The sequence below is a fragment of the Pongo pygmaeus genome, chromosome 9 (genome assembly GCF_028885625.2).
Source record: "Pongo pygmaeus isolate AG05252 chromosome 9, NHGRI_mPonPyg2-v2.0_pri, whole genome shotgun sequence".
NCBI lineage: Eukaryota > Metazoa > Chordata > Mammalia > Primates > Hominidae > Pongo > Pongo pygmaeus.
Window position 1 is genome coordinate 80,046,154 of NC_072382.2, and position 15,700 is coordinate 80,061,853.

The 15,700-nt window shown below is 47.1% G+C and overlaps 1 protein-coding gene across 6 annotated transcripts in view; it reads right to left on the bottom strand.

The window, feature by feature from the left end:
- The window catches only part of TENM4 (teneurin transmembrane protein 4), a 782,056-nt gene that overhangs the window by 428,080 nt on the left and 338,276 nt on the right, over positions 1-15,700 (bottom strand). The window contains exon 1 of one of the 6 annotated variants that reach the window (XM_063671259.1): positions 9,397-9,413. The exons of the other annotated variants lie outside the window; for them this stretch is intronic. The gene's annotated coding sequence lies outside the window, so the exon portion shown is untranslated. Of the gene's footprint in view, positions 1-9,396; positions 9,414-15,700 lie in introns of those variants that run through there. 6 annotated transcript variants of the gene reach the window in all.

Genomic DNA, 15,700 nt, shown 5'->3' on the forward strand with positions numbered 1-15,700 from the left:
GCAGTTCTGGATTTCTCCAGCCCATTCACACTATTGCATTAAGATGAATGTTCCTGTTCAGCATTATTTGTTTATTCAGTCGTCACTGAATAAATATTTACTAGAAACCTACTATAGGCCCCATCTGTGCTGGGATTGAAGGTGACAAGGGTTTGGTTCTTGTCCTAGAAAGACAGAACAGGCACCAGTTTTGAGCAGGTATGTTGCAGTTTGAATCTCAGCCCTGCATAGCCATCCCAGGCCTCACTTTCCTCATCTGTAAGATGGACAGTTGTTTATATCCCTGCCATCCTGCCTCTCCTGCAGACCCACATGGTCATCTGGGAGCCTGGAGAGGGAAATGTGATGGAGCCTTCCCAGACAAAGCCCTGGTCTTCCTCCAGCTCTCTGGCCAGCAGGGAGGAGAGGAGAGCAATCCTTGAAGCAATTACCTCGGGTCACTGTGCAGGCCTGTGTTCTCTGGGAAACCTGAACCACCTTCAAAGGGAAGGTTTTAATTGGCTTAGGCTCTGTGCCTGTTCCAAGGGAGCATCACAAAGGGGATTAGCCCCCAAGAGGGCCAGGCCCCACAACAGGCTAGATGGCTAGAAACTGGCCCATTTTGCCTCGACCTTCCCAAGCTGTGCCTGCTTCGGCCTGCTAGCTTCCTTCTCTTCCCATTCCACGAGTGCAAGGAAAGGGTGTTTAAGTCAGAGCCTGGTGCTAAACAGGAAATAGGAAGGGCCCAGAGAATGATTTTTAGCATAATCTAAAAGAAAAAGTCTGGGCTTATAATTTGGTCTATAACAAGTAATTGGATCTACCTCACCAGAGGGAAGGGCCCAGTCCTTACCTGGACCTGGCACTTCATGATGTACACAGCACTGCCAATCACACTGCCCCAGCTAACCCAAAGAAGCAGGTTTCATATCCTCATCCCAATGGTTCAGTGAGCAAATAGCAAGTAGTATCCTTGCTACTTAACGTTTGGCCCACAGACTAGTAGCATTCCAATGGCCGCAGGCAAGAGCGTGGGGTCTGGCTCAAGAGAGCTGACTTTGAGACCTGGCTTTGTGATGCTAGACGAATGACACTAATACACCAATAACAAGTACACACAGAGGTTCTCATTTGCTGGGCTCCCACTAGGTGTCTGGTGATATTTGTGTGCTGTTGTGTTGCCATTTTATATAAACTGAGAATCACAGAGGGCAAGGATTTGCTCTACATCATAGCACTTCTTAAGGGAGCTGAGATTCAAAGCCCCACACAGAGAGCCTCCATTTTTTTAGCTATAACGTGGAGGTGATAAAGATCAGCTACATTTAGATGGAAATGTTACAGGGGCAGGCAGATGTGGCTTTGAAGCTGTGAAGCACTATACAAATATATGTTTTTCTTCTTGAGGAAATTAAGCCTGCACCAGGAGAAGTGACTTGTCCAAGGTCACCCAGCTGGCAACGAGCAGAGCTTGGACCCTATTGCAGTGTTCTGATGCCCAATGTCCCTTCCACAAGGCTGCAGCTGCAGTCTGCAAGAGGATTTCCCTGGTGCAGGACAAGGGCTATGAATCTGCAGGAGCAATCAGGCTGATGTTATTTAAATACTTGGCTATTTGAAAAATATAACAACAAGAATAAATGCCAAACCTCTAATTGGTTAGAAACACCACCTGGGGGCACAGATATTTGTCAGCGTGACTGATGCTTCCTGCTTAAATGCAACATGCAGACACCCGTGCGGAAGAAAGGCAGGTGGCGAGCTGCCTATGGCAGCAAGTGAAGAGGGCTGCACTGTTTAGAAGGCATGGCTTGCATCTGGCAACTCATTCGTTCTGCATTGCATTCCACTGATGGGAGAGTTGTTACACTCCTGTTACGGATGAGAAGCCAAGGCACAGAGACGCTCAGGACTTAGCCAAAGTTGTACAGTCAGTAAGTGCCTGGGCTGGGATTTGAACCCCAAACTGTTATACTCTAAAATCTCAACTCCAATCCCCTGTGCGCCTCTGCCTCCCATACTACTTTTGGTGCTTAAGAAGGAAGAGGTAATATGTTTGGGGTTTTGGGAACTCAAGCCCTGGCCTTGGGACTTGGTGGCTCACCACTCCATCTCTGCCCATCATCCTTTCCTAAGTTCCTTATTCAACCGACGTCCCTGTGTTGGGCATGAGGCTGCCAAGATGGGTCTTTTATGGTCCTATCTTGTGGGACTTCACTGTCTAGTGGGAGAAACTGAGCCAGAAACAGATAATCCCCATCCCAGATCCTGCTGAAGGGCTGCCTCCCTCACCCATTCTGGGGTTGTTGGGGAGTCAGGCTGGCTTTTTGGGGTGGCTGATACTTGTGAGAGTCTGGAGGTGTAGTGGGAAATGTCAGATGTTGGCAGTCAGGAGAAAGGGGAAGGAGTAGGTTGTTAGGTTTCAGAGCTCTTACTCCCGGGTCAGCCTAGGCACTTAATTATTTTTTATGTGATTCACATATTGGGCTTCCATTTTGAGTTTCATTTAAGCAATCAGATCTTTGTCTAAAAACAAGTTAGAAAAACCACTGCCTTAAAACCTATTCTCTATTTGGACCGGCCTGAATGAATGATTTATAAAATATCGGCTTGTCAGCCTGGGATAACTTGATTCATTCATTCTTCCTGTTTTCTCATTTAAGAAGTCTGTCATAAATGGCTAATTTATTCCTTTTACATATATCTATTGATTATCTGTTATGAGCCAGACACCATTCTAGGTGTTGGAGATATAAAAAAAAAAATCTCTCATCCTGCCTGCATTCCTCTACCCTGTGGAAGAAGCTTCTTTGCAGTCTTCAGTGTAATTTTTCTAAAAAGCTAATCAGATCACAATCCTGTCCTTGCTCAGAACCTTCAACGGTTCTCTACTGCCTAAAGTCTTGCTACTCAAGGTGTGACCCATAGACTAGTAGCATCAGCATTACTATGCTTGTTAAAAATACAGAATCACAGGCTCTCCCCAAGACCTACTCAATCAGAATCTGCAATTAGATCCCCAGGTGACTCCTATGACACTGAGGTCTGAAAAACATGGGACTGCAGGATGCCAACACAGACCTTCACATCCTGACACCTGATGTGACCTCTCCTGTCTCATCTCCACCCTCTTTTTTCAAATATACTTAGTGCCACTCTGGCCTGCACAGCTGTCATCTCCTGCATCCAAACCTTTGTACGCATGCTGCCCTCCCCTAGAATAACCTTCCCCTCATGGCTGCCAGCTGTAATTCCTTCCTAACTTGGGAGTCACGCTTAAATCCTCCAGGAGCTTCCTTAGATGCCCTCCCACCTGCCCCCTGACTTCATCGCCTCATCATCCCTCACTTCCCCAACCTAGTGCTCCTGGATTCTGTTGGAGAGCTAAGTGCTCTGCAATTTGTCTATTATTTAGGTGGGTGTTGGTCTCATTCAAAATATGGTGAGCCCTGGAGGCAAGGGGCAGGCCTTTTTTTCTTTACATCCCTCCATTCCAACTCCATCTCTGCTGCCAGGCACTGGGGATGCAGACGGGATTTAGAGCCTGCCTTGGGGAGCGCCCAGTCTGGTGGGGCAGACTGACTTTCAAAGTAATGAGTGTATGTACATGTTCTTGACACAGGTTTGTGGCAATGCATGAGATGTTTACTGAGCTGAACCATTTTCAAGGCTGAGGGAGCCAAGTGAATGATCATTGACTCCCCTCCTCATGCACCTTTCCCAGTAGATCTTCCATTCTCCCCTGATGGAGACCCCCTGACTCCTAGGCCAAGTTCTCGGGAGACTAAGTCATTCGCATGGACCCAGCTCTACCCCCCCTCATCCTGGCCATCAGTGGACCTTCTAAGTGTGGCCTCTAACTTCTCACGTGGCTAGCAGAGTGTGCACAATTGTTAGGAAATGAAATGCTCACAGCCAGCCAGGCCTGGAAAGGGTTCATGCTGCTTATTTTAACTAAAGAGTAGGTGGCCAGTCCTCATCATTCCTATCCCCTGCTCTATGAGTCAAGTTAATACATTAATAAAGTAATGCATTAATTAATAGATCCATCAAACATTTACTGAACACCTATTTTGTGCCAGGCCATGGAGGCAGATGTTTGGAATGCAAAGATAAATGGCTTCTGGTTGCTGCTCCCAGCTGAGGCTTTTCTCCTGGCTCGTAGGAGGAGGCTCTAGAATCTGGAGAGCTGGCTGCTAGCCCTGGATCCCTTGTTTCCTGAGGTAAGTTACTCTAATTCTCAGAGCCTTGTTTTCCTTATCTGCAGTATGGGGATTATAACCACTGAGCTGTCTCACAAACTTGAGAGGCTCAAACAGAATTACATATCAAGAGTACTTGGTAAGTTGCACAATGCTATACTAATTGTGCAATGGTTACTGAGACAGGTGGTGTTAGTGACTTAACCCAAGAATCATTCTCTACCCCATTTTCCAGGCTAACACAAGCCAAATTTTGCTGGAGAAAGCAACACACTCAGCCCTGGGGCAATGACTCATAATTTGGCTAAGGCAATCAAGACAAGTCTGTTTCCTCTTTGCCAGATACTCAACTTCCCAGCCTCCCTTGCAGCTAGTGGTAATCATGTGACCCATTTCTGGCCAGTAAGATGAAAAAGGAAGTTCACTGGACTGGCAGAGGGAGCTCGGGAGGGCTTTTGCTGAGGCCACTTGTTCTTCTTGCCATAAAGGTGAGCTCTGCTGGCCATCTTGGGATCGGAAAGTGACAGGCATGAGGACTACGAGTCACCTTTAAGGATGGTGGAGTAGAGCAACTTTCCCTTTCTACTTCCCCCATTCCTGGGGCCCCACTCAAGAAACCATCCTCTCCTGGGTGGAGGCTACAGCCTCTGATCATCTGCTGTGTGATGATTCACTGTGATGGAAAAGTGGGAGGAGATGCTGATCCTGAAAACAGTATTTATGGTCCAGTGTGGGAAGTTCTTGGGGCAAAGAAAGCACTAGACTCAGTGGGAACAAAGAAGGGGGAGGCCCAATCCAGAGTGGGGATGGCTTAGAGGTCAGAAATGCTGGGGGAGGAGTTGGAATGCATCCCCTTGTCTCTGTCTCATAGGTGCAAATCTCATCCATGCAACAGGACAATTGTCCCAAATCCAGGGCTTACGTCTTCTCCTCCTGGAGCCTCCATTGCTCTCAACTCAATAAACACTAAATAAGACTTGCCCAAGGCCATGTACCTTGAGCCAATGCCAAGCCAAGTCTTCACATCCCATCTTTACGGTTTAGGCTTACGCTGTCCAATATGGCAGCCACCAGCCAGGCACAGGTAGCTGAATTTAAGTTTCTAATTAAAATCGAAGTTACAAATTGAGTTCCTTAGTCATACTAGGTACATTTCAAAAGTACAATAGCCACATGTGGCTAGTGGCTACTGCATTAGAGACTGTAGACATAGCCCATCTCCATCATAGCAGAAGGTTCCACTGGACAGAGCTGGTCCAGAAGCTTGAGATAATCAGAAAATAACTCACAGATCCCTGCCTAGAGAGCACAGGACTGCACAGCAAGCATGGGTTTTGGGGCCAGACAGCCTGAGTATTTGGATGGAGTAAGGAAAAAGGAGGGGAGAGAACACTTCCTGAGTGCCTGTGATGTGCCAATCACTGTGCAGTGTGCTTTATATGTGCTAGTCCATTTATCCCTCATAGCAGTTCTGTGCAAGCGCCATTTTTAAATTCCATGTGACAGATGAAGACATGGAACTCAGGGGTGTGAAAACAGTTGTCCAAGACCCCATGCCTGGGAAACAGTAGGGCTGGGATATGGATCAAGATCTGACTCCGAACCCATACTTGTCTACCATGCGTCTTTTCCAGGATGTCAGGTTTGGAGGTATTTCCTCCCCTCACTCCCTTGTGAAAGAAAGGGGTGAATCAGTGAGAAGTGTCAAATTCCAGTAGGCATTAGGGGGTGGGGGATATTGTCCACACAGGCCCAGAGGGAGGTAGTCCTCCCTTTAGCTCTGACTGTCTCCCCAGCCTAGGAAGTTAGGTCATAGGGCAAAATCATTCTTTCCTCGGCCTCTTCTCCCAGGCTGGGCTGTTGCTATTAGAGGCCTCCGTAAATCAGGCCACAGTCGCCCCTGGAGACTCCAGACCAGTGGGGGAGGAGCTCCTACTGCAAGAAGATCAAGGTGCTAGGGCTCTCCTAGGGAGTTTGCGGAAGATTCAAAGGCTGGGGCCTGATTTACGAGGCTGCCTGTGGCTCCAGGCTGTCCCAGATCAGTGCCTGCATCATCCTTAAACTCTGCATTAGTCTAGAGATGTGTCAAAGGATCTGAGGCCAGACCCAGGACAGGGGCAGATCTGTCCCTTCTCCTCTGCAAGGAGGCTTGGAGTCAGCCATGCCTGGCAGGAGATGTGTCCATGTCCAAGATCTTGCATCAGCCTGGGCATTTTTGGCTCTGCCTGATAGGGGTGGGGAGAGGGGGGTGAAGGAGCAGGAGCAGGCCCCTCTTGGAAATGGGGTCCAGGCTGCAGTCAGGAAGCTCTGCCCACAGAAACAGCCCTAGAGCCAGCCTTCACTCCTCATGGCAACCCTTTCAGGGAGGGAGGACTCTCCCTTTTTCATATGAGGAAATGGAAGCTCTGAGAGGGCAGGTGCCTCACCCAGGTGGTAGGCAGCAGGGCAGGATTTGAACCCAGTTCTGACACTGAAATCTCTGCTTCTTGCCCTCTGCCTCCTTGCACAGTACCCCACACTTAGCGAGTCTTTCTCCACCAACTCCAAAGACAAAACTTACAAGCCATATCATTAATAGCAAGTATATATTCCTTTGTACTCTTCCAAGCTCTTCCATAGCCCTAATGAGTGATGAGAGGACACTGCATTATCTGCCCTGGGAAGTTTATAAAAAGGGATGGACTCCCTTACCAAGGCTGACATCCAGGCCAGCAACCTGCCGGGAGAGCCAGGGACCCGGTGACCTCCAGAGGCCCTTCCAGTTTGAGGCCCCTCTGGTGACTAACCTGGTCCTCCTACCAGGAAGGAAGCAGACTCCCCAGTGCTCACTGAAGCCATAACGTTCTCAGTTCTTAGCCATTGTAGTACTAGTTTCCATTTAAAGACACATGCCCAAGAGGTGCTGGGTCACTCAGTCATCAGTATTTCTTTCAGTAATCTGGCAAAGTAAATATTTTAAATGTGATTTGCAGAAGCTTATAGGAGTTAATGCCTCACAGATAGTAAGTAGCAGAGTTAGGGGTCAGCCTGGCTTCATTTACTTCCCACACCCTGTTTTCCCATGGCAGCACCTGGCCTCTAACAGCAGGCCAGGCCGGGAGAACCCAGTGAGGGTCTCTCATGTGCCATCCGATTGCCATCTCTTTGTTCCTCTGCCCAGATGGTATCTCACTTCCAGGCAACAATGCACACAGAAGTTACGAGTGTGGATACTAGAGTCACAGCCTGGATTCCAATGCTGCTTCTTAACAGCTGTGTGACTTTCCACAAGTAATGTAACATCTCTGGGTCTCTGTTTCCTGTTCTGCAAAATGGGGATACTACCTACTTGCCCCAGGGACCTGCTGTGCTGAGGATCATTCCCAGGAAGCACCTAGCACCACGCTGGGTCCTGGCAAGCCACTGACAAATGTTCACTGTCACAAAGGCCCTGCTTCCCCTGGTGCTCGGCACCAGGCTGACATCGAGTACACAGTCAATGAAGAAACAAGGAGACTCTGCAAGGAGATACATTAGGATGATGTACTGACAAACCCTTGGGAAAACTGCTGGTGGCTTTGTTGGGGGGAAGATTTCCAGATGGAGCTCCTCAGGATGGCCTGCCAATCCAATAAACTCAGGTTCCTAGAAAGTCTCCCCCACCCCACCCCACCCCCACTCTGTAAGCCCCACCGAAACCAGGACAGCAGCAATTCTCCCCTTCCCCTGGTGTGCCTTCCCCGGTGGTCTGTTTCTTTAGGACAGGAACGCAGCTGTCTGGAAGGCACCCAGGGAAGCCATTCCTTGGGACATGTCCCCTGACCCACCCCCGGCAAGGCTGGGATGACAGAAGGACAAACCCAGCCAAACATATGGACCCGTGGCCCAGGATAGGCAACAGCTGGGCCACTGCCTGACTTTTCTTGTGTTCCTTGGAATATTCTGGCAATGAGAAGACATAGTCTCAGCAACTTATAGACATTTTCCCAGGAAATCCTAACCTCTAAGGGAACAATTTGCTCCATTCTCACACATTTCAATCTACTTATTTGGAAGACCAATCCTTGCGTGGGCACGCACGCACACACACACACCCTTCATGTGGTCTTGTGTATAAGTACACAAACCTGATAATAGCAACCACTAATATTTAGTATGTGCTAAGTAATAAAAGTAGCTACCATATTCATCATCTTATATAGTCCTCACAACAAGGACACAGGGGCTCTATCCCCATTTCACAGATGAGGACACAGAGGTGGGCTGCCTTTCAGAGAGCAAGCTGCTAGTCATGGTGGGGCTGGCATTGGAGCCCAGGTCTAAGAACTCTGGTACCAGGAATCCACTTGCTTTCCCGGATTTGCCTCCTCCACCTGTGCTTAAGTAGTTAACCCTGTTGGAGAGGTTTTCTTTCCTTGATTATGTTTTCTATTCTTTGGGTAAGTTTGACAAAGTAGGATTCTTTTTCATCGCCAGAGTCTGTCTCCCTGGAGGCTCAGGAAGGAACCAGAAGTTGCACTTTCTAACATGGATCGCCTGCTAATTTTCCAAGGCAGCTCAGCCCCTGCCAGCGTCCCCTCCCTCCTTTGGGCTGAGGGCCCAGGAACCCAGCCTCAAAGTTCAGCTTGCTTCCTCCAGCACACACATTTGGAAATTGAAATTTCCCACATTTTCACCACACAAAAGCCAGGTTGGATTTTTGTTCTCTTCAAAATATGCCAAAGGAATTTTTCCTACCCCTTGAACTTTCTCCAAAAATAAGTAGGAAAAGTCAAGACCATTTTGCCCTGTAAGCTGAGAATAGAAAAATCAACATGCAGGGTGCCATTTCCAGGATGTTACGAAACAGCGAACATGGGAATCCGTCTCAACACCATTTGGCAACTTTGGGGATACAGTAGATGATATTTCTCACCCACAAACTCCTCACTGAGTTTATATTAACATTTTGCTTTTTTTTTTTTTAAAAGAAAAGAATCTGAAAAAGGTAAGAAGCCTTGATAAATTACCACCATCTGGATTAAAATTCAGAGTCAGCACGCTGACCACCAGCAAATAAAACATGAACTATACAGATAACTTAGTAAAACAAAAAACAATAGTGGCCCAAGATAAATTAAACTTGCAGCATAAAGGTTGAAGACAAGGGAGGAAGGGAAGTGTTTATCCCATAACTGATGAAGACTGCAAAGAACAAAGTATAATCATAAAAGTACATGGATTATTCTCAACTCACCGAATCATCCATTCCCAGGATTGTCTGCGATCCTGGTCTGGGCTTCCCAGGCCCCTGTATCTGCTGCCTTCAAAACCCTGCATGCGGATCTCTTGTGTCTCCCCCGCCCCATCTCCCAGCTCAGTGAGAATCATCTTTCACAGTTTGATCACATCACTCCCAGCTCTGCTTATCTCTCCTGGCTTCCCTTCTCAAAGCCAAACAGCTAGCTCTGCCCCCAGGGCCCTTCTCCCCACCCCTGGCTCCTGGCAGCCTCCTCCCCAACCCCTGCTCATCACTTCCCAGGAATTTGCTTTAAGCAAGGGACCTGCCTGTGCACTGGCCTCCACTCAGCACGAGTCTGAGAGAGTCCAAGTAGAAAACAAGAGACTTAGCTACCATCTACTCCCAACATCCCTCCTGAGGAGGACTCACCCTAAAGGTAAGCTGGCTGAGTCCTTCAGAATTTGCTCCCATGCCTCCAGTAACCACACCCGTAAGGAAGAAAAGCAGACAGAGGACAAGGCTTGCAGATGAAAAGTCTACATCCAAACCCCTCTCTCCCAGCTACCAGCTGTGCCATACTGGGCAAGCGATGGGTCTTCTCTGGGGCTCAGACCGTCCATCTGGAAAATGAGGCTAATGAGTCCTACCTCACAGCCATCAACAACATCAGGAACATCATCATCATCATCCCTGGACAATTTCAGTGTGAAAGGAACGTGGTATTGCAGCTAGGAAGACCTGAATTGGAATCCCAGCTCCAGAACTTGGGGAAATGAGTGAACTTCTCTGACCTTCACTTTCCCCATCTATAAAGTAGGGATAGAAAGGTCTCCCTCAAAGGGTGACTGTCTAGATTGAATAAGATGACCCATGTAAAAATGGCTTTGCAAACTGTTTAATTGGAATAAATATACGCATTTTTTTCTGCTGAGCTAAAACCTGACTTATGGTAACTCACCTGGGAGCTTCGGTACACAGAGATGTTCCTGCCACAAGGACCTCTGAGCCTTCCCTCCTCCTGTTGGAGGAGCCCCATGCCTCAGTCATTCCTGGGGGTCTCTGGTTTGCCTTGGGCACCACCTGGATTCCCTTCTTGCCAGGGGTGCATCTGAGGGAGTGCTGCTGGGATTTCCTTCTGTGGGGATCTAGCCCCAGTGCCTTTGCTCCAGACCCTCTCTCCTTTGCAGGCCCCCTGTATAGTCTTATGTGGAACATCCCATCCCATTGCTCATGTCCTTTTCCCTGTTGTTCCCATGGTGTGAATTTAAGGTCCCATGGGGAGAGGTCAGAGTCATGGTGTCCTCTTTGCCTCTGTGGTCCTGAACTAGTCATTTCCCCTCCCAAAGGCACTTGCTCCCCTGGGTCTATAACAAAGAGGTGGATGATATCATTATCAGGTCTACTGATTGCAATGATCATCAAAACTATTTCATGCAGATTGTCCCAAAATGAATTTGACCTTGAATACTCCCCCACTTTCCCCTTTAATTTTTCAGCAGAGCTTCTCAGGGATTGTTTAGGAAGGACTGGGACTACAGCTCTTCAATGCTGACACCCTATACATCTGTATGCTCTTTAAGGCAAGATCCCCAGAGACCTTTTTGTAATCCTCACCACAAGGAACATAAAAGTTGGCCATAGCCATGATTGCTTCTAGATTGACAGAGAGCACAGAAAGCTCTACTTTCACCACTTGGCTCTTGTTAATCTGCACCCATCTATCTGCCTAGCAAACACTGGTACTGCAACCTTCATGGGTGCCCACGGGGGTTTTAGTAACTGTGGAGCTTTTTGTTTCTCATGCATTTGTGCAGCCATTTGCTGCCCCAAGTATGGGGAGATGCTGTTCTTAGCAGTTTAGCAGCAGTAAAGGGCTGTCTGGTTGAACACTTTCACACCAGGGCCGTTTTTAGCATCTTTAGCAATCTTTGCCTGGTACTCTCAGGTGGAGGAGGGGAGACAACCACTTATATCCCTCCCCTGAGCACGTTTCCTCGTCTGTAAAATGGGTATAAGGCTATGCAAATCATAGGGTTTCTGTAAACATCAAATGCTATAACAAATACATGGAGAACAGCATATAGCACACAGTAAGCAGTTATTTCGCACTTTTCTCAACTTAAAAAGCTCATCACCCTTAGGTCCCCGCCCCCTCCTACACATCACTGACATCTAGTGGCAGATCTGGGTAACTACAGGTGTGAGTACCCAAAGCTCCAGCTTCCTCTGCGCCCAGTGAACCTCGTTTCAGGGATTGTGGGGTGTCTTCTAAGTAGTGTTAGCCAAGACCTGCCTCCGATTTTCCAGGCACTTCCATATTTATCATCTAATTTCATCCCCACCTCAACCTTTAATAGTGAATAGCTTACAATGACAAAGGGAAGATCATAGCTAGTTGTGGGGCAGGACTGAGGCCTGCCCTCTATGGTAAATTCCTTGAGGTCAGGGAATTTGTCTGTCTCATTTCCCACTACATCATCCCCTGTACCTATGGCGCTGCTTGGCACACAGTAAGTGCTCAGTAAATATCTGCAGAAGCAATGACAATTTTAGGAAACACCAGTCTGTGCCAGTCCCCCTCCAGTTTAGAAGTCCATATGGTGAAGGGACTTGCTCCAAGTGACAAGTGGCAACCTGCTCCAGGAATAAATTTATAAGGAAGCCCCTCCCTCTCTCCTCCCGATGTGTTTTCAAGTGGACAAAAGGTATTTAGCAGGGGTGTTCTTAACCTTCCACTCCCCTTATCTGGAAAGGAGTGTGCCTGTGTCCTCTGTCCATTTTCTCCAGGCCCTTTCCCATCCCCCAGAAAAGGTCACACCAGACTGGGGTAGGGCAAGAAGCAAAAATGGAAGCCGCAGAGGCATGTGGGCTGGACTGGGGAGAGTGCTTCTCTGGGGGAGGGTTGCAAAGCATCCAGGATTATAAAGAAAAGCAAGAGAATAATTGTAGGAGGGCAGCTACCTGGGAAGAGGGGATGGGATTGGGGGCTATCCCCAGGGTTTCAAAGGTGGCATCATGTTCTGTTTCTTAAGCTAGCTGGTGGAGCCATGAGAGTTTCTCATTATTGTTTACACTGAACACATTTGTTATAAACACTCTCTGTAGAATATAAAAAATTTTCATAAAAATATTTTAAAAGAGATACAGGAGAAGCTGATATCAGTAAATGCAGTAGGGTGGAGAGAGAAAAGGCAGATTTTAAGCAGTTTTTCTGTGGATTTGGTGTTTCTTGATAACTTCTGAGAAATATTAGGTGGAAGTTTGAGTTATTCTGATGTTATTTCTGATGGTTGGGCCATGTCTTGACCTTGACGTGCCCCAGGACTAGCACACAGGGTCCTGGCTTTACAGCCCTTACTTTGGCTTGACTTTGAAATGGATTGACATGGTGGAGAGGCTCTTGATTGATAGAAGCAGAATTAAGAAACCGTCGCATCCTAGAGGGCTGAGTAATCCTGCACAGTGCTTTACTTCTCTGGGCTCCTTGTGTTATGTGGGTAAATGATGCTCTGCGCCTCACTTTCCTCTCAGGGCTGGTGTGAGGATTTAATGAGAACATGCAAATGAGGGTGCTTTGTAAACCAGAAAACATGCTGTAACTGTGGGACGACTATTACCATAAGCACTGCTGGCAGAAAAGTACTCTGAAAATGACATAAAGTGCCCCCAACATGTGAGGCATTTATGTTATAACTGGGCATAACTTTCAGCCAAGGTTTCCTGGAACAGAATCAAGTTTTCATACCACTCTAGCCAAAACAGGTGGAAAGTGCACTTGGCAGCTGTCTTCTAGTTCCAGAAGATTTATGATGAGAGACTGGATAGTGCCAGGGCTAGGAACCAGGCTCCAGGGTCGGATTGTGTGAGTTCGAGTCCTAGCAACACTTTCTACTGGCTTGGGCAAAGTATGACCTTGGGAAGTTTCTTAGCTTCTCCATGTCCCAGTCTCCTGATGTATAAGATGGGCAAAACAATGGTAGCTAGAGCATAGAGCTCTTCTGAGAATTAAATGAGTTGGTATGTACAGCGATCAGGACAGTGTCTGACAAAGAGGAAGCTGCCGTCAAGTACAGCAGTTATCAATGTTAGTATAATATAGGCTCCATTTTCTGAGGGAAAAATAAACAGAAGGAATAGACATCTGTTGCAGTCACAATTGGAAAGCTGGGTTAGACACTTGGAAGAACTTCCTGAGAAGGTCGCACAGTGCTCATCATGAAATTTGGGGGATCCCCAGGGAGCTCCCTCTTGTTCAACCATGGGCCGGTGCAATGATAAAGCTGAAGCTCCAACACTCCTCAGCCACCCTTTGAAAAATACAAGAATATACTCTGGCTCCTGGAGAAGCCAGCGCTGAGCTAGGTAAATAATAGGGAAATGCTGAAAAATGACCCACAGCCTTGTCTCTGCTCCCAAAGCTCCTGGTACCTGGTGGACATCTGTGAGATGTTATGAGGGTTCAAGGAACAGCACATGTGAAGCCCTTGGCATGGTGCCTTGCACCTGGTAAGCACTGCGGTCATTGCTATCTCTTTTGTCTGTCCATCCATCTATCCACCCGTCCTCAAGTGATCTTTCCAAAGCAGCTCTGTCCAAAAACGACTTTCTGTCACAATACATACATTCTGTATCTGCACCGTCCATGTGGCCAGCTAGCCACCTGTGGCTGTTGAGCACTTGAGATGTGACTAGTGTGACTGAGGAATTGAGTTTTTCATTTAACTTTTTTTTCCAGATGTTCTTATGGATTTTTTTTTGAAGTCACTTTTAATTAATTTAAATAGCTGCCTGTGGCTTGTGGCTACCATATTAGACAGCATAGTTCTAAAGCCAAAACATAGCCATGTCACTTCTTGGTGTCAAGTCTTTCCAGGTCTCTAGTGCCTTTGATATGCATCCAAGACCCAGTACAACCTCCAGATGAGGGGTGTTCCCTGCGCTCATCCTGCCCTGAAGCCAGATGGAACAGCTCACTGCTCCCTGAATACACTGGCGGTGCCGCTGTCCCTCTGCTTCCAATGCCCTTTCTGCCTTGTCTGCCTGGTAACCTCTTCAGGAAGCTTTCTTAGGCTCTCCCCACAATCCAAGGAGGGTTGGGATGCCCCTTTGGATGGCTCCCTCAGTATCCAGGACTCCCCTCTCCCCTGGGATTTACCCAGCATGGATCAAATGCATATTAGAATAAAATAATGTTGTATGATTATAGAAATAACACATTGTTATTGCACATAATTCTGATTGTTCCCTGAGGGATGACCAGGGCCACGTTGTAACCATTTCTGTGGCTGGTGCTCTGGGGTGCATAGAGATCTAGAAGACTCAGTCCACTCTTGTGGGCCCACAGTGCATCCCCTTTTGGTGGAATCATGGACTTCCACCAAGGCCTGTCCTCTTAGCATCACTCGCATACATTACTGCATTTAATCAATCCTAAGATGCCAGCAATTGCAAGATGCACCATTGATTCAGTAATAGGCTTTCTCAGACAAGAAAACAAAGCACTACCTTAATGTACACATTGATTGTAAGATACTTTCTGCTTTCAGAAATGTCAAAATGTAAATAAAAAAATTGCTGAAAATCAAGGAAAGTGAGGCAAACCGTGAGCTGGCCTCTTGGGACATGCCCCTTCTAGAGACTCATTCTGCAGTGGGCACTTGAAGGGCACCTTCCTCTGCTCCCCACTCGCTGTCTTAGGCCAACTGCTATCTGATTGGGCCTCCAGAATGGAAGGATTCACATGGGTCCTATGGTTTTTTGAATGGACCAAATGAATATTAGAATAAAAATTTTTCTGGATCATAGAAGTAATACATTGTAATGGCACCTAATTCTCTTTCATCCAGGGCCTTTGTGTTAGCTGTTTCTTCTTCTTAGAACACTCCTATCCCAGATTTCATTTGGGTCTCTCTTCCCTATTTTTCTCGATTAAATGCCCCTCTAAAGAGTGGTCTTCCCTTCCTAGCTGAAATTGGTATCACCTCCTCCTGCTCTGTCAGTTTTTCTCAAATTAACCATCTCATTTTCTTCCCAGCACTTATCAGCATTTGGAATTAATTGTCTAATTATTTATTCCTTGTCTTTCCCCAGCAAGACAGTAAGCTTCTGAAAAGCAAGGATTTTGTCTCATAGGTATTCAAGAAATTTTTGTGAGTAACTGAAAGTACAGAAAAGAATAAAGAAAATAATAAGGACTCCCTGTGTCCTCACTACTCAGAATCACAATTAACATCTTAGCACATAGCTATCCTTCTAGACATTTTCTGCATCTATGTATGCTTATACAATCACGTTTTTAACACTAAAGATGTGACCTTTC